Consider the following 19,091-nt stretch of genomic DNA (forward strand, 5'->3'; position numbering starts at 1 on the left):
GGAAGATTCAGACTTTTGGTTGAGTAATTCACCTTATCGTGTGGTGTTGTTCATGACTTGTGTACAGTTTCAGAAAGTAGCTTTAAACATCAGAATCCGACCTCTATGGAGATGATTTCTATGGATGACTTGTGTACACTGAATGCAACACATGAGCTACTGCTAAACCAGAGTTTGCTTTAAGACTTCATGCACAAACAGAACCGAGATCGTGGCTCTATTGGAATATGAGTAGTATTGGTTTACTTTGGTTATTGTATTTTGGTTTAGTTTCTTTAGTATATATTTTACGATTGACAAGTAATAACAGAATTATCTTATGGAAACTGAGGCCCATAAAAGGGCTTCAACTTGAATTATCAGCCGAGCGAAGTTGAGTTGAGAACAGAGAGGTAAACCTAATCAGCCAAGCAAAGTTGAGAATAGAGGGAAAACCTAATCAGCCGAGACAAGTTGAGAAATTTCGTGACGATGAGAGAAGAAGAAGAGGCTGAGAAGCAAGAAGAAGACGACTATGAGAAGCAAGAAGAAGACGACTATGAGAAGAAAGAAGAAGAAGAGGCTGAGAAGCGCAGGAAGTTTTGGGCTCTCGTGGGGGAATCCGAGGTAATTTATTCTTTCATCTTCTTACCTTTTAGGTTGATTTAAAAACTCTGTTTTTGACCGGGAGGATCCGATCAGCGAAACCCTAAACTGATTTTATTGTTGTTGTATGATAATACGAAAAGGGGTTCGATGTTGAGCATTTGATGAAAACAAAACCAGAATGGTGTATGCTCGATTATGAAAATTCTAATTTCTCCAGTGAAGTCTTCCTTTATGCTAAGTTGGGGATCCTTAAATACAACATGTTACAGGTGAAAATTTTGATTTCTCCCATCCTGATCTCGTAAATACGTACACAATATCATATTTTTTTATTTATTTTTTTCTTTCCAATCAAATGATTTCAGGTAGTGCCGTACTAAGGTAAATTGTGGCTTAGGGCGGGTAAGTAAAATATGGCTTTTATTATTAGAAATATCAAAAAAAAAAAATTATTTTAAAGACAATAATGGTGAAAGAAAAAAATATTCTAAACCACAATTTTTCTATCATTTTCTTCTAAAAAATCATTCACCAAACACACATAATCAAGCTCTAAAACCAATTCTCTTTCTATAGATATGATAGCCAAAGAAAGGTGAAGCAAAAAGAGTTTATGAGTCGAGTAAACGACACAGACACGATGAATAATCGTGAGAAAAATAGGTTATCAATTGTTCACTAATCACTATTCTTAAACCCACAAGTAGTTTCCTTTATTCTTAACAAGATTAAATCCCACGTATACGACAAATTCTCAATATTAAAATTTGAAAATTAAGTTAAATCATCCATGTAATTATATAAAATTATATTAAATATGCTATCAAATTATTCATCGATTGAAAAAATTAAGAAAATTACATTAATTTTTTATTTTGATTCTCATAATTTTCTTATATTATGTTAATTAATAATTTTAACACATCAAATTTGTATATTTTAATCACTTTTCTGTATAAATTTCTTTTTACGATATGTTTATAACAATTAATAATTGCAATTAAATTACATATATTTTTCTTATTAATTGCACATATTTTTCTTATTAATTTCATATTTTCTATTAAAATTAGTAATTTAATAGATAAATTTCCTATTAGATTTAATCATATATTAGATTACTTTTGGTTTTACATACTTTACAAAAATATTAATTATAATCTTTTTATTTTTAGGATTTTTTAATTTTTTCTATAAATTTAAAATATTCACATGTGTCAGAATATTCTTGATATACTTGACACATGTCGCGATTATATGAATTACTAACTTAAAAAACTAAGCTTTATATAATAAGATTATCTTCCATTAGTATTATTGTTATTAGATTTAGAGTATAAAACATGTGTAGAAATTTTCTTATATATTAGATTTATTAATATTGTCATGGGCTGCTCAAACCAAAAAACCCACTTTACATACACATTTATTTTATCAATTTAAATACATAAGCCTAGATAGAAAAAAAATGTGGCCTAACAAATTTTTAATTTTTGGTGGCTTAGGGCAATTGCCCTTTCCTCTTGCCTGTAAGCACGGCACTGATTTCAGGGGACGAATTTGCAGCTCAGTTCCATAGAGAAGTGCAATACAGAAACCAACTATGCATACTCGGTTTATTCTATAACTTTGGTTGCAAAAGATCCAGCTGCAGGTGGTTCCCTTGTAACTTTTCAGACCAGGGTTTTTGAGGAAGGCCTCATTAAAATCAAGACCCTGACGGTCTCTATTGCAAGAATTAAGTCCGAGCCACGAGGTAAAGTAACACTACATTTAATTTTATATCTTCAGAGAGTAATAGAATAGTGGTTCCTCTCATTCTTGTACCATTCTAGTTTCCCGTAATAATCTCATCATGTGTGCTTAATTAATGTAGTGGCTAACCCCGAGCATCATGGATCTGTTTACGATTGCGCCCAACTTAGATTGCCTGATGAGTGGCCGTCATCAGAGGATGCTTTCAATGATAAAAAACGATACTATGTGGTAATTAAGATATGGCAATTTCGCTTTTGCTTTTTTTTTTTTGAAAAAATTAGAATACATACCTCAATCTTAATAGGTAATTTGAACTCTATACTAAATCTTTTAAGTCTTTGAAATGTATCCTTATGGGCTGAACTAAATGACTATTTTGTCCTTGATTACAAATTAAATTAAACTAAATACAATATAATTAAAGAGAATTTGTTAAAAATACCCCTTTTGATATATCCCTTTTCAAAAATACCCTATTTTCTGGCCATTTTTATTTCTGCCCTCTTTTAATTTTTAATGACCATTTTACCCTTAGATGAAAATTATTTTATTCAATAAAAAGAAAAAACAAAATTTTCCCGCCAAAAAATTTCCGACATATTTTCCCGCCAAAAATTTTTCGAAAAAGTTTTCCCGCCAAAAATTTTTTTGTCAAAAAAATTTTGATAAAAAAATTTCGACAAAAAAATTTTCCCGCCAAAAAAAATTTACAAGGTTTTTAAAAGGTTTTATAAGGTTTCTACCTTATAAAAGCCTTATAAACACCTTGTAAAGGCTTTTACAAGATTTTTTAAAGAGTTTTAAAAGGTTTTTTAAACAACTTGTAAACGCTTTTACAAGATTTTTAAAAGGTTTTTAAAAGGTTTTTAAAAGGTTTTCAAATGGTTTTTAAAAAGATTTTTAAAAAGTTTTTAAACACCTTGTAAACGCTTTTACAATGTTTTTAAAAACCTTGTAAAAGTTTTTATAAGATTTTTAAAAGGGTTTTAAAAAAATTTTAAACACCTTGTAAATGCTTTTAAAATTTTTTTAAAAGCGTTTACAAGGTGTTTAAAAACCTTTTAAAAGCATTTACAAGCTTTTTAAAAGCATTTACATGATTTTTTAAAGCGTTTACAATGTGTTTAAAAACCTTGTAAACGTTTTTAAAAGTTTTTTAAAAGCATTTACAATGTTTTTAAAAGGTATAAATTTCAATATTTATGGCGGGAAAAATTTTCGATTTTGGCGGGAAAATTTTTTTTTGGCGGGAAAAAATATTTTTTTCGGGAAAATTTTTTGATTTTGGCGGGAAACTTTTTTGGCGGGAAAATATTTTCGATTTTGATGACTGTACATTCTTGTTGTCACTCAAAAAGGGTAATTTGGTCATTTTGTATATAAAGAAGGGTAGTTTTAAAAATGGTCAACATGAAGGGGTATTTTTAAAAAGGGGTATGGAAAAAGGGGCATTTTTGAGAATGCCCCATAATTAAATTAATTTATTTGAAAATTTTATTTTTAAAAATAATATGTAAACTAGATATTCGGAATTTTCTGAATTTTTTTTTTAAAATTATGAATTAATTTATATAATATTAATCAATAACAAAAAAATTAAATTAAGATAAAATAAATAACATATACCCTTAATTAATAATTAATTAAACATTAAAAAAATAAACACAAAATAATTAAACTCATCATTGTTAGAAAATTATTTTTAAAAATAACTGTTTATATTTTAGATATTGAAATTTTTTTGATAATGATGAAGTAGTTTATTATGGAAAATATTAATCAATAAAAAAATTAAAATTTTTTTTTTTGATAATGATGACGAAGTAGTTTATTATGGAAAATAAATTAAAATTTTTAAAATTAAAATTATGGAAAATATTTTAGATATTAAAATTTTTTTTTGATAATGATGATGAAGTAGTTTAAAAAATAAATTAATTTTTTTTTGATAATGATGAAGTAGTTTATTATGGAAAAATTAATCAATAAAGAAAATTAAAAAAGAAAATTAAAGAAAACTAATCAATAGATAATATTATTTTTCATTTAATAAAAAAGTTTTGAAAAATAATTATATATTTTAATTTATTTTGAAAATTGTTAACTTTAATAAAATAATAATAAATTGTGAGATTTTAGAAAATAAATCAACAGTTCAAAAAAATCGACTATGTAACAAATCAATTAATAAAAAAATAAATCGACTTTTTAATATAAGTCAACAAAGAAAAAAACATAAATCAGCAGGAATAAAATATAAGTCGACAGTTAAAAAAGTCAATCATATTAATAAGTCAACTTAAAATAAAATAAGTCTACTAAGACCAAACAAATCAACGGGAAAAAATTATAAATCAACAAACAAAACAAATAAGTCAACATCATCAAAAGTCGACTTTGTAAAAAAACAATCAAACAAAAAAAAAAAGTCGACAATTTTATAATAAATCGATGGAAAAATAAATAAGTCGACAAAAATTAAACTTAAGTCAACCATTCAAAATATCGCCTTTATTAATAAATCAATATAGAATATAATAAGTCAACAATAAATAAACAAATCAACAGAAAACAAATATAAATCAATGAACAAAAAAAATAAGTCAACAGTTAAAAAAATCGACTATGTTATAAATCCACTAGCCATAACATAAGTCAACTGTTCTAATATAAGTCGATGACACAGATAACTAAGTCAACAGAAGTAAAAAAACAAAACGATTGTTAAAAAAATCGACATTATAAATAAATCAACCTTGATTAAAATAAGTCTAAAACATTGATATATATATATATATTATAAATTGTATAATCTTGAATTATTTATTTTTAAAGAAAATTAAATCTAAATAATGTCAATAAAAATATTTAAATTCTTTTTCTTTAACCAAAATTTTAAGATCAAAAATTTATTCATGTAATCATTATTTAAAATACAATAAATAATTTTCGTTATAATTTTAAATTATTAAATAATTAATTCCGAATTTAACAATTTTAAAAAGTAATTTATTTTTAAAGTTGATTTATTTTTAAATATAAGTTAAGTTTTTATTGTTTTTATTTAATTGTTAAAATAATTTAATAATAAAGGTAATTCTGTCCATTTTCATTCCAAAATGTGTAGTTTTCAAATAAAAAGATTAAGTGTAATTTTCAAATTTCTTTTCAAATATAGTATAGTTTTCAAATTGTCCCTTTTTTTTTTGCACATGACACACACAGTTCAAATGTAATTGTGATTTGTTTGCTTTTACAGCTGAAGAAGTCGGAGCTACGAAAACATGACTGGATTCGTCTGTACATGGAACTTGCATTCCTCCATGCAAATGTATATCTTACAAATGTAAGAACCTTATTCTTTTTCAATGACACCTCCATCAGTAGCTCTCTTTTAACAAATAAATGATAGCACTGTTTTGTTTTTTTTAACTCTTGTTGCAGCCTAATCTGTCAAAACTGGTTATTATGAAGGCAGTGGTAGAAACTGAGGAAAATTTGAAGCCGGCAAGTGAACGACTCAAGGCCAGAAATGCTGTTTTCTACATAAGGTATAGGTACTACCCGAATAAGGGTCGGGCTCCTAATAAGAGTCATGGTCACAAGCCTCCCCGTGATCGTGTCGCTATAGTTAAAAAAACCATGGACAAGGGACGCCTCACACTCCAGTTTGATGTTCGGTTTGCAAAAAGTCTTCTGTAAGCCACTGACTAGGTGTTAATTAGGTGTCCTATTAAGCTCTAGTCCAACTCTAAATTATGAGTCTTGTAATACTTTGTAAGACTAGCTATATCCATTTGAACTTATTGTGGTTTATATGGTTATTCTCGTCTCTTCCAAATATTTTTACCAAGATTTCTTTGTTTTGGTGTATGTGGAATATCTGAGAAAATCACACTTAACTGTTGCAAATTTGAATTTCAAGCGAATAAGTCCCAATCAGTCATTTTGCATTAAATATTCGAATTTTGATTTTGAAAAAGTATTAAAGATTTTGAAATCTCACTAACATTGATCCGAAGAAGAGAGGTGTTGTTTCCAGGATGTGATACATTAGCGATATAGGCAACTTCTTGAGACGAACTCCCATTGAACAAGATCTCCAGCTTCAGCAACCTTTATGGATCAGAAAAACAGAGGAAGAAGATTCTAGCGTTTGACAAAAAAAAAAAAGAAAAGGAAGAAGATTCCTTACCTGAGAGAGACGTTTATTGTCACGGAGAAGATCAAAGACTTTGTGATGAGAATAAGGAAGATACNCTAAGTCAACAGAAGTAAAAAAACAAAACGATTGTTAAAAAAATCGACATTATAAATAAATCAACCTTGATTAAAATAAGTCTAAAACATTGATATATATATATATATTATAAATTGTANATCCTGGTTACGATTCTCACTGTGTCCTTTGTTGATGCTTGTCCGTACGAATTACTTATGTTCATGCAAAAAGTTTTCACCATTCTCTGTGACAGCTTCATCAAGTTCTTCCTCGCTGCTACAGAAGGTATCACTAACACGGGAGAACAGATTAAAAAACCACATTTGGTTGTGGAAGTATGATGTTTTACTTGTGAAACAAGTTATATACCTCCAAGGTCAGTGATGTTTGTAGCCATGAGACTAGCCATCCTTTCACACTGTCTCTTCAACACAGCTAGCCATCGTTCAGCGCCAAAGGCTACACCGATCTTCACATACTCTCTAACAACCTCGTCCTGTTCTTGCTTCTCTTCTACTTCCACGTGCTCTACCCATGTGACCTCGAGTATCCGTTAGCCGTTTCTTGAATGATGCAACCAGAAGGTTTTGTCCGGTATAGTCCAATAGTAGTAGTAGTAGCAGCAGTTGAAGCTGGTTTGACAAAACCGCGGAAGCTTTCGATCGGGAAATCTATAATTATCCATTTTACTTTTTTCGCCTTTCGCTCCACATATCGAAGAAAGTAACCTTCTCTTGTTGGTAGTAATTGATATATCATGGTTTTTAGGTGTTTTTAGTCATGATATAAGTCTTATCTATAGAGTCTTTTTGGTGTTTTTAGAGTCTTTTTGAGTCTTTATAGGATTTAACATGGATGGGAGCTTAAGGGAGCTAAATATGAAAATTTGGAGCTTAATCAAGCATTGAGGCTGAGCTACGAAGTTGGGAGACAAAATTTAGAGAGTGCATCGATCGACACAGCGTATGCATCGATCGATGCTAGGCCAAAAGAAGAATTTGGAAGTTTTCCCACAAGTTTTGAAGATTTACAAAGCTGCCCCAAAGTTTTCCATATTTGCATCATTAGTCCCTGGCCGTATTTAGGAATATAAATAGGATTTTTATGGTCATTGTTTAGACCTAAGCTTTATTTTTCTCTGCAACTTTTGAGAGCAAAACCCTGTGAGATTTTTAGAGAGTCTTTTGGAGAGAAGAATCAAGACTCCTTCAGATAAGATTCAGAACTCCTTTATTTCTTCCTTTAATCTCTTAATGCAATTTATTCAGAAGATGTTTTGTGTTTCATTGATTATGTCTGAATAGATCTGCTTGTTAGGTTTAGGGTTTCTCATTAGGGATTTCATGGATTGTTAGATCTGTTAATTTAGGATTCATTATCTTTCTTGTTCTTCATCATAGGTTGTTTTTAATGCTAGATCTTTGATTAGTCATCTGGATTTAGATCTTAGGATTATTGATTGATATGAGAATATAATTGATTTTCCTGACAAAAACCTTTGGTGAGCAAAATTACCTCTTGCAAAGAGATTTGATTTAGTAATTTTGTGAACTTATCTAAACCTGATTTTATTGCTGGTTATTAACTTGAATTTTGCAAAGAGATTTAGATTTTCTTGTTTAAAACTTAGATAATATTTGCAGTGAGAACTGATTTATTTTGTAATTGTGTTTAGAGTTCAAGAATGGTGCTTAATTATTGAATCCTGCTCGTTTAATTAATTGATCTAATTTTCTATGATTTCCTGAAAATTTCCCTAGGCCTAGCGTTTATTCCTATTGATTAACAACTCTTGATTTTCTGTTTTATTCTGCAATTTAATTAAAATATTTTTGGTTTAGCATAATTAAAATATTATTAAATATATTGTGTGAATCTAGAGTTCTTGTGGATTCGATCCCTAAGTACTACAATTGATCTCTTAATTTGAGAGAGTAGCTCAGGGTTAAATTTGAGCATATCAGTAATGGAGATACTACTTGAAACCCTGCATACATCTCTTTTCAAAAGAGAGACAAAGACTTCACTACCAGATGAACTTATTTGATCACTCTATGTACTAAAACAGAATTACTTCAAAAGAGAACCATTTGTTCCAGACACTTTAGAAGATATGATCTGAATCAATTTGGCGCTTGACACTATCGGGCAGAACAGTTCTGACCATTGATCCTTGGAAGTAAAATTGTAACATATCTATGTTAAGATGTGTGTTTTTAGAAAATGTATTTAAAGAAACGTGTTTTGACTTATTCTTACAGCATCAAGGAATGCTTTGACGAGGGTTATGCTGTTCATCATGACAACTGCTTTAGCTCTTGAAGCTTCTCTGCGAAAACGATCATCATCATCCATTGGAGGCCATAAGAACATCTTCTTATACTCTTCCTCGTTCAGACACACACTCTCATTGCCTAATCGCTTCTTAGTCCACAAGGGCTCATTGAAATCACACATGATAATTAATTCTTGACAGCAAGAAACTGCAAGTTCCATCGCAATAGCCTTTTCTTCTTCTGCAATCAACACGTCGTTATTAAAAAGAATAACATTTTTTGTCCCATGTTAAAAAGAATAACATTTTGTTACTTGTTAGTATGCGTATATACAAATCATCTATAAAAATATAATCACCTATGTATCTCTAAAACCATTGAGTATGTAAGGATAGTAATTAAGTAAGCCGAGGGTTCGGATCTATGTATCATCTGGATCCGATGACGGTTTAGAAAACGTGTCACCAACTTGAAATACTCACCACCCAAACTTATCTTTCTCTCCAAGCAATCCCGATAAAAAGTTCTTTAGCTCCTTCTTAATATATTTATATGATTGCATGGACTAGTATCGATTAACCTGACGTTGTATCAATCACGTATGAGTTGAAGTTTTTGATCACCGGAAACTTCAAAGAACTCTTTACGTTAATAACGAGTTTCTCTGATTTTATTTCTTTTCCTATACATGGGATAATGGGAAGATTTGATTTTCTTTTTCTTGTAATGATGTAACCAAAGTTTTTTTTTCCTTTGGAATAAAATGTTAAATTGTATTGGGAAAGAAAAGTAACTGTTTCATCACAATTTTCTTAGTTTTGAAAAAAAAAAACTGAGCTAAAAAGCAGAACATAAAGGTTTGATTTTCTTTTTTTTTTCACTTGTCTTTGTAAAAAAAAATTACTATTTCCTTCCAAGTAACTCCAGTATAAAAATATTCTAGCACTTTCGTGATTGACCAGTGTCGATTAGCATGACTTTATGTCAATCACGAAAGTGTTTTGTGTGTTCATACTTCACTTCCGGCGACAAAGCATTGAACAAGACAACATGCATGGTTAAGAGCCATAACGAGAGGATGGCTGATTTTCTTGATGAGTTTAAAGTAGTCGTCGTGTGGATAGTATGATCCGGAGCTCAAAACCATGTTCCAAGATTATCGGCATCACGATTAAGGAAGAAAAGTAATTCATTCTTTGGGAAATAAATCAGCTTGCACCAACACAAGAATTGTTGATGAAGTATTGGAAACAGGAAGGAGGCGTTGTTCGAGATCAAAAATCACACCGTAAAATACCTTCTATGATCTTTACCTTTTCGTTTAGTTGATTACGTACATGTGTGTTTTAACTGTTTTGTTTCATCTGTCGCTGCATAAGTGCAACAGTTTTCTAGAAAGACAAACCCTTGTGTCGCCGCATAAGTTCATTCAGTTTTAAATCAGTTTTTGGATTTAGTTTTTAGTCTTTAGATTTCAGATTTTAGTTTCAGATTTTGCTATTAATTTTATTTATGGGGAATCTCAAAAAAATGATTTTTGGTTTTTGAGAAAAATTAAAGTAAAGAATCAAAAACTAGATTTTACTAAATTATAAGATGACTAAAAAATCTAGAATGGTGAATGGGAGAGTACAACAAAATAATGTCATTAAATTTTAGAAAAAGCAAAATTATAAAATCTTGATGGGTATAAAAATGAGATTTTGAAAAACAAAAACCAAAATCTCTTTCAAAATCTACAAAAATTCAAGGCCTAAGTGAGCATATCTAGTACAATTTTTAAGTCGTATAAAACGCTAGTGTCCACCAATTGTAAAAAATCTACACGTTCTTTTGTATAATCCACTTGGTCATTGCAAAATGCGTTTATGTAAATTAATAATAGTAACCAATTTCAAACTAAAATTATTAAAACATGATCAATTACAAAGGCTGTTGTCAATACAAAAGAATTATGCTTATGTTTGACCACTAGTTTGACACATCAACATCAAATGATTCAAATTCATTGCACCAAAGTCAACATGTTAGAGATATATCTACATTGCAAGGCATTTGATCACTAAAAAAACTTATTATTGGACTTGAAATATATATCAACATCAAAATTTTACTACATTTGTCAATAAAAATTAATTTGTAAATGAAAATGTTAAGGTCAGATACATTGCAAGGCATTTGATCACTAAAAAAACTTATTATTGGACTTGAAATATATATCAACATCAAAATTTTACTACATTTGTCAATAAAAATTAATTTGTAAATGAAAATGTTAAGGTCAGATACATTGCAAGGCATTTGATCACTAAAAAAACTTATTATTGGACTTGAAATATATATCAACATCAAAATTTTACTACATTTGTCAATAAAAATTAATTTGTAAATGAAAATGTTAAGGTCATGTGAGAATTTTACTTAGGTGATCAAATACTTATCATGTGAGAACTTACTTGTTAAGATATTTAAGAAAACTACACCAATGGAGATGCTGGTAAATGCAATCACACCTTTTCATGTGAGAATTTTACTTTGGTGATTAATTTGTAAATGAAAATGTTAAGGTCAGATACATTGCAAGGCATTTGATCACCAAAGTTAAGGTCAAATTCTCACATGATTTAACATATAATGTAACTCAAGGTTATCCAACGGTGTGTGTATGTTATTTATATATATATATATATATATATATATATATATATGTAAATGAAAATTAATTTTCTTAAGTATCTTAACAAGTAAATTCTTACTATTGGACTTGAGATATAATTTTCGACCAGAATGTTTATGAATATGATAATTTAGAGAGGATTTTTGAAAAATGCCCCTTAATTGTGCTCCTTTTCAAAAATATATCTTTTAGCTGTTCATTTTCAAAATATCTTCCATTAAATCTGAAAAGTTTATAAAGTATTGTAAGGTTTAGAAGGTATTTCTTAATGATTACTGCTACTTGGAGACTAGATCCAAGTGTTTGTAAGGTTTCATAAAATTTTTATAAGGTATTACATGCACACATGTATTATAAGGTATTTGAAAACATTTTACAAGCTATTTAAAAATGTTTTACAAGGTATTTATAAGATTTTTATGAAGTATGTATAAGGTATTTATAAGATTTTTTTTTTCAACGGTATTTATAAGATTTTATACACATAAAATAATTTATGTATACTTTTGTAAGGTTACAAACTTATTTGAATATATCTCAAATATTGGTAAAGTTTTAGATGAGGTCAGTTTTGAAAAATGGAATGGGAAAATGAGCATTTTAAAAATAATCACCCCCTTGACAAAAAAAAATAAAAAAATAATCACCCTTATATTGGTAATTTGTTGATGTGAATTTACTTTTAAAAAATTTGTGTAAAACAATCATTAATTTAACATTTTATCAAAAAAATTTGAAGAAAAGGCATATATTCCACAAACTCATAGACACATACATCAATGCACTATAATTTTAGGTTATCCGCTTTCTCAATAAATTTAGATCATGGTTCATAATAATAGATTAGAAAATAAAACAGAAATTATCAGTTGTATACTTGCATCTGATTATCTGATGGGCCACCTACAAGCTAGAATTAAGAGCTTGATAATCTGTTTATACTAAAATGTCAGAAAAATTACTATATGTTTAATGGGTTAAGATCTCAGAAAATGTGGTAAACAGATTATGTTTGTACTTAGAATTTATGTCAATAAAAAGTTGCATATTTAAATGAAGAGATTCAAAATTTTCACTAGATTTTTGTAATAAGATAATGATTCATAATAAAACAAATAGAGAAAAAAAAGTTTGAACCTTACCCTTTTTTCTGTTGCGTAATTAACTGTCGAAATAATTGTAATATGACTTTGCAATCATAAAAAACGAATTATAAAGCACATGAATTACATATTCAGCTAGCTGAAAAAAGGCATAGAGAAGTAGGCGACTTTTCTTCGAGACCCAGTTCCCAAGATAACCAAAACTGCAACAACTTTTGAAAAAAACAGATTTCACCTACTTCAAAATACTAAAAACGGCAATAACCAATGGTCCGTCAACTCCTCTGAAGATTATCGAGTGGTTATTACAAATTCTGGTGCTCTACCCCTTCCCGGAGGGGGCGCGTGCTGCCGTCTCTCGGTCACCAGCACACAAACTGGAGGAAGAGATCGATCCAAGGACTGGTATGTGTTCCTTTACCTTTCATCTGAACCATCCTCTCCTCTAAACCTTGAAACTGCAGAACCTGTGTAACCCTTTATACCATGTATAACCCTTCCACAATGGTGAGCTTGTCAACGCTTGTTATTCCCACTTTCACAAACTAAACCTGACTCATGGAAAAAAGAATCCCCTACTATCTCAAAGGGAAAGGAGTGGACACTGATGCCCCACCACCCCCATATAAAAGAATCCGAGCTCCAGAGTTAGACACCTCAGCCCTGATTGAAGAGAACTCCTTTACTCTCATGGGACACTTAACCAATCTCTCGGCTCAGAGACTCTGGTCCCTCTTCCCCTTCCTTGTTAGCCGCTGGGACCTCAAAGGAAAAGCGATTGGAGCAGACCTAGGACGGGGTTGCTTTCAGTTCAGATTTGATTATGAAGAGGATATCCTAAAGGTATTAAAGAATAGACAATACCACTATGATTACTGGATGGTGATCCTTCAACAATGGGAGCCAGTGATCTCAGCTACCTTTCCATCCATAATCCCATTCTGGATCGAAGTTCAATGAATCCCTAAACACTACTGGCAGCCAAAAATGCTCCAAACCATTGGTGAAGAACTTGGAGAAATGGAAGCTATGGAGATAACAGATGTCTCTTCAAAGATAAGAGTCAAAATAGATGGTTTAAAACCCATTACAAAAGAGACAATCGTGGAGTTCCCTCATGGAGACGATGGCCTTATTACTCTCGAGTACATAAATCTAAAGAACCACTGTCTACATTGCTGTAAACTTACCCACGAGGTAAGAACTTGCCCCGAGTTAACTACAAAAGGGGACAACCTACACCTAACATCTAAGCCCCAAGTGTCGGATACCAGAGAGGTCTCCAGGAATTACTACACCCCTCAAGATAACTTCAGGACCCCTAAAACCTCCCTGAATCACACTGAGTTCAAAAGAGACCATCAGGAAGCGAGTAGAACACAAAAAGGTTGGATGGGTCATGAACAAGTCAAAGATCGTATTCATCGGAGGGCAGGAACTCTGAATTTTCTAGATCTAGCCACAAGAGAAAAACATATCAAATCCATCCCTACCACGGCATAGCATCATCTCGGGAACTTTCCCCTTCCCAACGTGACCCCAGGGAGAATGTCCCCTCCCAGTGCCCAAGGATGCAATGGAGAGAAAAAGCACCTGCACCGTTAACTCACCATTCGGAAGCGTCAGACTCATCAAGGCCAAGACGTCCCCCTCTAGAAAGAATGGAAACCAATCATGATCCCCCTACTCCTCCTCCAATCCTCCCTATCGTGGAGTCAAGTCACCGAGTGGAACCGAATGCACTGACCCGCACTCCCTTGTGTATCCCCTCAAAAGAGCAAGTAATGAGTGAACTGAGAGAAGTCACAGTTCAGTACCTAGCAGTCATTGATCCCACTGAAAGTGCAGCAAGAAAACAGAGAGTGATTCAAGGAGAAGCAAAGGGCCTAATGGCTATGACTGCGGATAATATAACTCAGAGTGCCATTTCAGCCCCAAAAAAGGTATGGGCCCAAAACCCTCCAGTAATGATAGAAACCCGATCCCCCTGATCTGATATTGGAACCCCTAACCTCCCCACTTCTGAGGATCCTGGAAAACTCACAAAGAGAGGACGGGGCAGACCCACATTAATGAAATCTCAAAACAAAACACCATTAAAGCTACTGGGAGCAAAGAGTCCGAAGAGAAACTTAACTAATGGCTTCCCCAAGAAATCAATTACTACTAAAGGAAATCTTCAAAAGGGGGGCACCATGCTGGCATAAGTAATCAAAAACCCTCAAAAGAGAGGCCACAACCTCAGGCAAAAGCATCAAAAGAAGATCAACCAAAAGGAGTAATAATACCAGCTATGACGAGGAAAAAGGTGGATTTTCAAAATCCATCAAATCCTCTTCCTTAAAGATTCTGAGCTGGAACTGTTGTGGGTTGGGGAATCCCACAACAGTTTGGCGCCTACTTGAGCTACCGTCGGATAACTCACCAAATATCTTATTCCTCATGGAGACAAAAAATGGTGATGACATGGTGATGAAGACATTGGAATGGATGAATTATATGCACCATCTGTTGATTTCCCCACATACCCTGGAGGGGGTAGACTAGCGTTATTTTGGAAACAACATGTGGAAGTCACCATATTAGTCTCCTACAACAATTACATTGACACACATATCACAACAGAAGGAAAATCTTTTTTCTCTACTTTTGTCTATGCAAAGCCTGACAGACCAATGCGAAAACTTATCTGGGAGCAGCTCACAGCCATTGGTATTACCCATGAGGAACCTTGGTTCCTGACTGGAGATTTCAAACGACATCATAGATGCAACTGAGAAGCAAAGGGGACCACCAGGACAAGAAAGCTCCTTTGGGGACATTTGATCCTTTATGTCGACCTGTGATCTTTATGATCTCCGACACTCTAGGAATTTTCTCTCCTGGAAGGGAAAAAGAAATGATCACCTCGTATTCTATCGATTAGACATAGCTATGTCGAATGGAGCCTGGGCAGAAGCTTACTCGTCTAGCCGCAATGAATACCTTCGTTTTGAAGGTTCGGATCATAGAACCATCCTCATAAACTTTGACCTATCATAAAAAAGAAAAGAGGGGTATTTAGATATGATAGAAGGCTGAAGGAAAATGAGGAGGTCAAAAATTTGATCCACATGGCTTAGAAGACAGATGAATTAGAAGGAGTGGAGGCAAAACTTACTAGATGTCGGTGGTCAATCATACTTTGGTCAAAAGAAAAACATTAGAATAGCCAAAAGGAGATCGAACTCTACATGTCGAAGCTTGAGAACGCGATGACCAGCCAGGAAGCAAATCCTGATCTGATTTCCACACTCAATATGAATCTCTTGCGGGCATACAAAGCAGAGGAGGAGTTCTGGAAGCAAAGAAGCAGACAAATGTGGTTAGCACTAGGATATAAAAACTCCAGTTACTTCCATGCCATCACTCGGGGTCGAAAGGCTATGAACAAGTTCTCAGTAATTGAAGATAAGAGTGGAACTCCAGTCTACAAAGAAGAACAAATATGCAAAGTTATTACTGATTATTTCTTGAAGCTATTCTCTTCCTCAGAGGGTGAAAGAGCTACCACGATTAATGAAGCCATTGAGCCTTGCATCTCTCTAGAAATGAATCAGACCCTTAACACAATACCATCCCCATCTAAGATCAAAGAAGCAAGCTTCTCAATCCATGCAGACAAAACCCTAGGACCAGATGGCTTTTTAGAAAGTTTCTTCCAATCAAATTGGGAGATTGTAGGACCCCACATCACCATGGAAGTCCAAAACTTCTTCTTATCAGGCACCTTGCTGGAGAACTCAAACCAAACTCATCCCCAAAATACAGAGACCACAGAAAATGGCAGATTATAGACCTATGGCGCTCTGCTCCGTCTTCTACAAGATTATATCCAAAGTCTTAACAAAGCGACTACAACCATTCCTGCAACATATCATTTTAGGAAATCAGTCTGCATTTGTACCAAAAAAGCGATCACAGAAAATGTTTTAATTACGCATGAGGTGTTACACTATCTTAAGAACTCGGGAGCAAAGAAGAGGTGCTACATGGCGGTCAAAACCGACATGAGTAAAGCTTATGATCGCATAGAATGGGATTTTATACGGCTGGTAATGGTGAGAATGGGCTTCCACCAAACTTGGATCAATTGGATAATGGTGTGTATCACTTTCGTGTCCTACTCTTACCTTATAAATGGATATGTCCAAGGGAAAGTTAACCCACAGAGAGGAATCCGCCAAGGGGACCCTCTCTCATCCTACATCTTCATACTCTGCAGTGAGGTTCTATCGGGTCTCTGCAAAAGAGCTCAACTGGAGAACATAATGCAGGGAGTGAGAGTCTCAAAAACCGGTCCTCGAGTCAACCACTTGCTCTTCGCAGACGATAAATGTTTTTCTGTAGATCTAACCGCCAAAATTGTGAAGAGCTGATGAGAATCCTAAAAAAGTATGAGGAAGCGTCAGGACAGATGATAAACAAGGCTAAATCGGCTGTTACTTTCTCAGCTAAAACGAGTGAGGCTGCAAGAACATTAGCTAAGCAAATTCTTGGAATTCAACAAGTTGGAGGCTTAGGTAAATATCTAGGATTACCTGAATCTTTTGGAAGAAAGAAGAAGGATACGTTCAACGGCATCATTGACAGAATCAAACAACGCGCTCTGAGCTGGTTCATGAGGTTCTTTTCCACTGCTGGAAAAACCACCATGCTCAAATCAGTGCTGTCTGCCATGCCAACCCACACGATGTCCTGTTTCAAGCTACCAGATTCATTATGCAAGAGAATCCAATCAGCTCTGACCCGGTTTTGGTGGGATTCAGCACCTGAAAAGAGGAAAATGTGTTGGATATCCTGGGATAAAATGACAAAACCAAAAAGAGAAGGAGAACTGGGTTTCTGAGAGGTAGCTACCTTTAATGATGCATTCCTGGCAAAGATTAGCTGGTGAATCCTTACCAAACCAACATGTTTAGTGGCAAGGATCCTCCTGGGGAAATACTGCCAACATCAATCTCTCCTGGATTGCACGGCTCCTGCCTCAACATCTCATGGCTGGAAGGGCATTTGCATAGGCCGGATCTTTTGAAAGCACAGCTAGGAAGGGCTATAGGCTCAGGTGCACATTCACGCATGTGGAAGGACCCATGGATATCACTCAAAGTAGCAACCACACCAATGGGTCCAATTCCTACTAACTGCCAGGACATGAGGGTGGCTGAACTAATACGCCCCCAAACTGCACAATAGGATGAAACAAAAATTAGAGCCATACTACCCTTGTATGAGGATCAGATTCTTCTTCTAAAACCCAGCAAACTGAGAGCAGAGGATCGGTATGTATAGCTACCTACTCCATCTGGAGAGTACTCTGCCAAATCCGGTTACCAGTCTGCCATGACAAACTCATTATACAACCCGGATCACACAAACATGAGAATTCAAATGGGAAAAAGAAAATGCTTACCGATGTTAAAATTCTTCCTCTGGAAAGCTATGAGAAATGCTCTTCCCCTAGGAGCAAATCTAAAAGGACGCGGCATAAACCTGGAGGCAGTGTGTCCTTTCTGCGGACAAGAGGAATCAGCTGTTCACCTATTTTTTCACTGCAGCTTTGCCCAACAAGTGTGGGCTCAGGCACCATTCAAGAGACATTTAGACACAACCATGATATCATGTTTACGAATGGGAATTGAACTAATGGGGAAACATTGGCGGGACTTGGCTGGATCTTTAGAGATCCGAGTACCGGATCGTTAATATATGGACAGGATACGGCTCTTCATATCGCTTCCCCTCTTATAGCCAAAACCCTAGCTATGAACCGCGCTATCCAATAGGCTTCAGATCTGGGATACTAGACAATTACTTTTGCTTCAGATTCGTAAACCCTGATCAAAGCAACAAATTTGTCGATTTATCACAAGGAGATCCACATGATTCTACACGATATTATAGAGATGGCACAGAGTTTCGAGAAGGTCTGGTTCAAGTATGTTCCGCGAGAAAATAACCGAAGAGCGGATGAAATCACAAAAAACACTTTAGCTTCTAAATCTACTTTATCTTCATGTACCTCTAATGATAGCTTAAATGTCTTAAATGTAGCCATGGAATCAGCACCAACTATTCTGGTTGGAATTTAATAAAAAATTTTGGGTTTGACAAAAAAAAGAAAGAATTATAATAGTTTAAACGAATATATAACATTTGATTATTCTAATTTGAATTTGTAGCATGATATAATGATATTAAATTTAAAAAATTCTATTTTTATTTTCAATGCTAAAATTAGAAGGATTAAACCTTTCTGGGACTAAACTCCATTAGTTTCCACCTAAGCTAGCAAGTTGATGCCTTTTTGTTGTCTCTAGGATTCTGTTATGTGAGTGTGAGGTGAACTGTTCTTGTGTTGCAGTTAATTAATGAGGACCAAGTAGATCAGGAGAATCAAGTTCCAGTTTTCAAAGAGTTTGATCTAA

General features: G+C 33.4%; 2 pseudogenes; one reads left to right on the forward strand and one right to left on the reverse strand.

The window, feature by feature from the left end:
- Window positions 274-6,048, forward strand: LOC104733518 (annotated as a pseudogene).
- Window positions 6,168-9,106, reverse strand: LOC109127949 (annotated as a pseudogene).

The sequence above is a fragment of the Camelina sativa genome, chromosome 12 (assembly GCF_000633955.1).
Source record: "Camelina sativa cultivar DH55 chromosome 12, Cs, whole genome shotgun sequence".
In the NCBI taxonomy this organism is placed as follows: domain Eukaryota; kingdom Viridiplantae; phylum Streptophyta; class Magnoliopsida; order Brassicales; family Brassicaceae; genus Camelina; species Camelina sativa.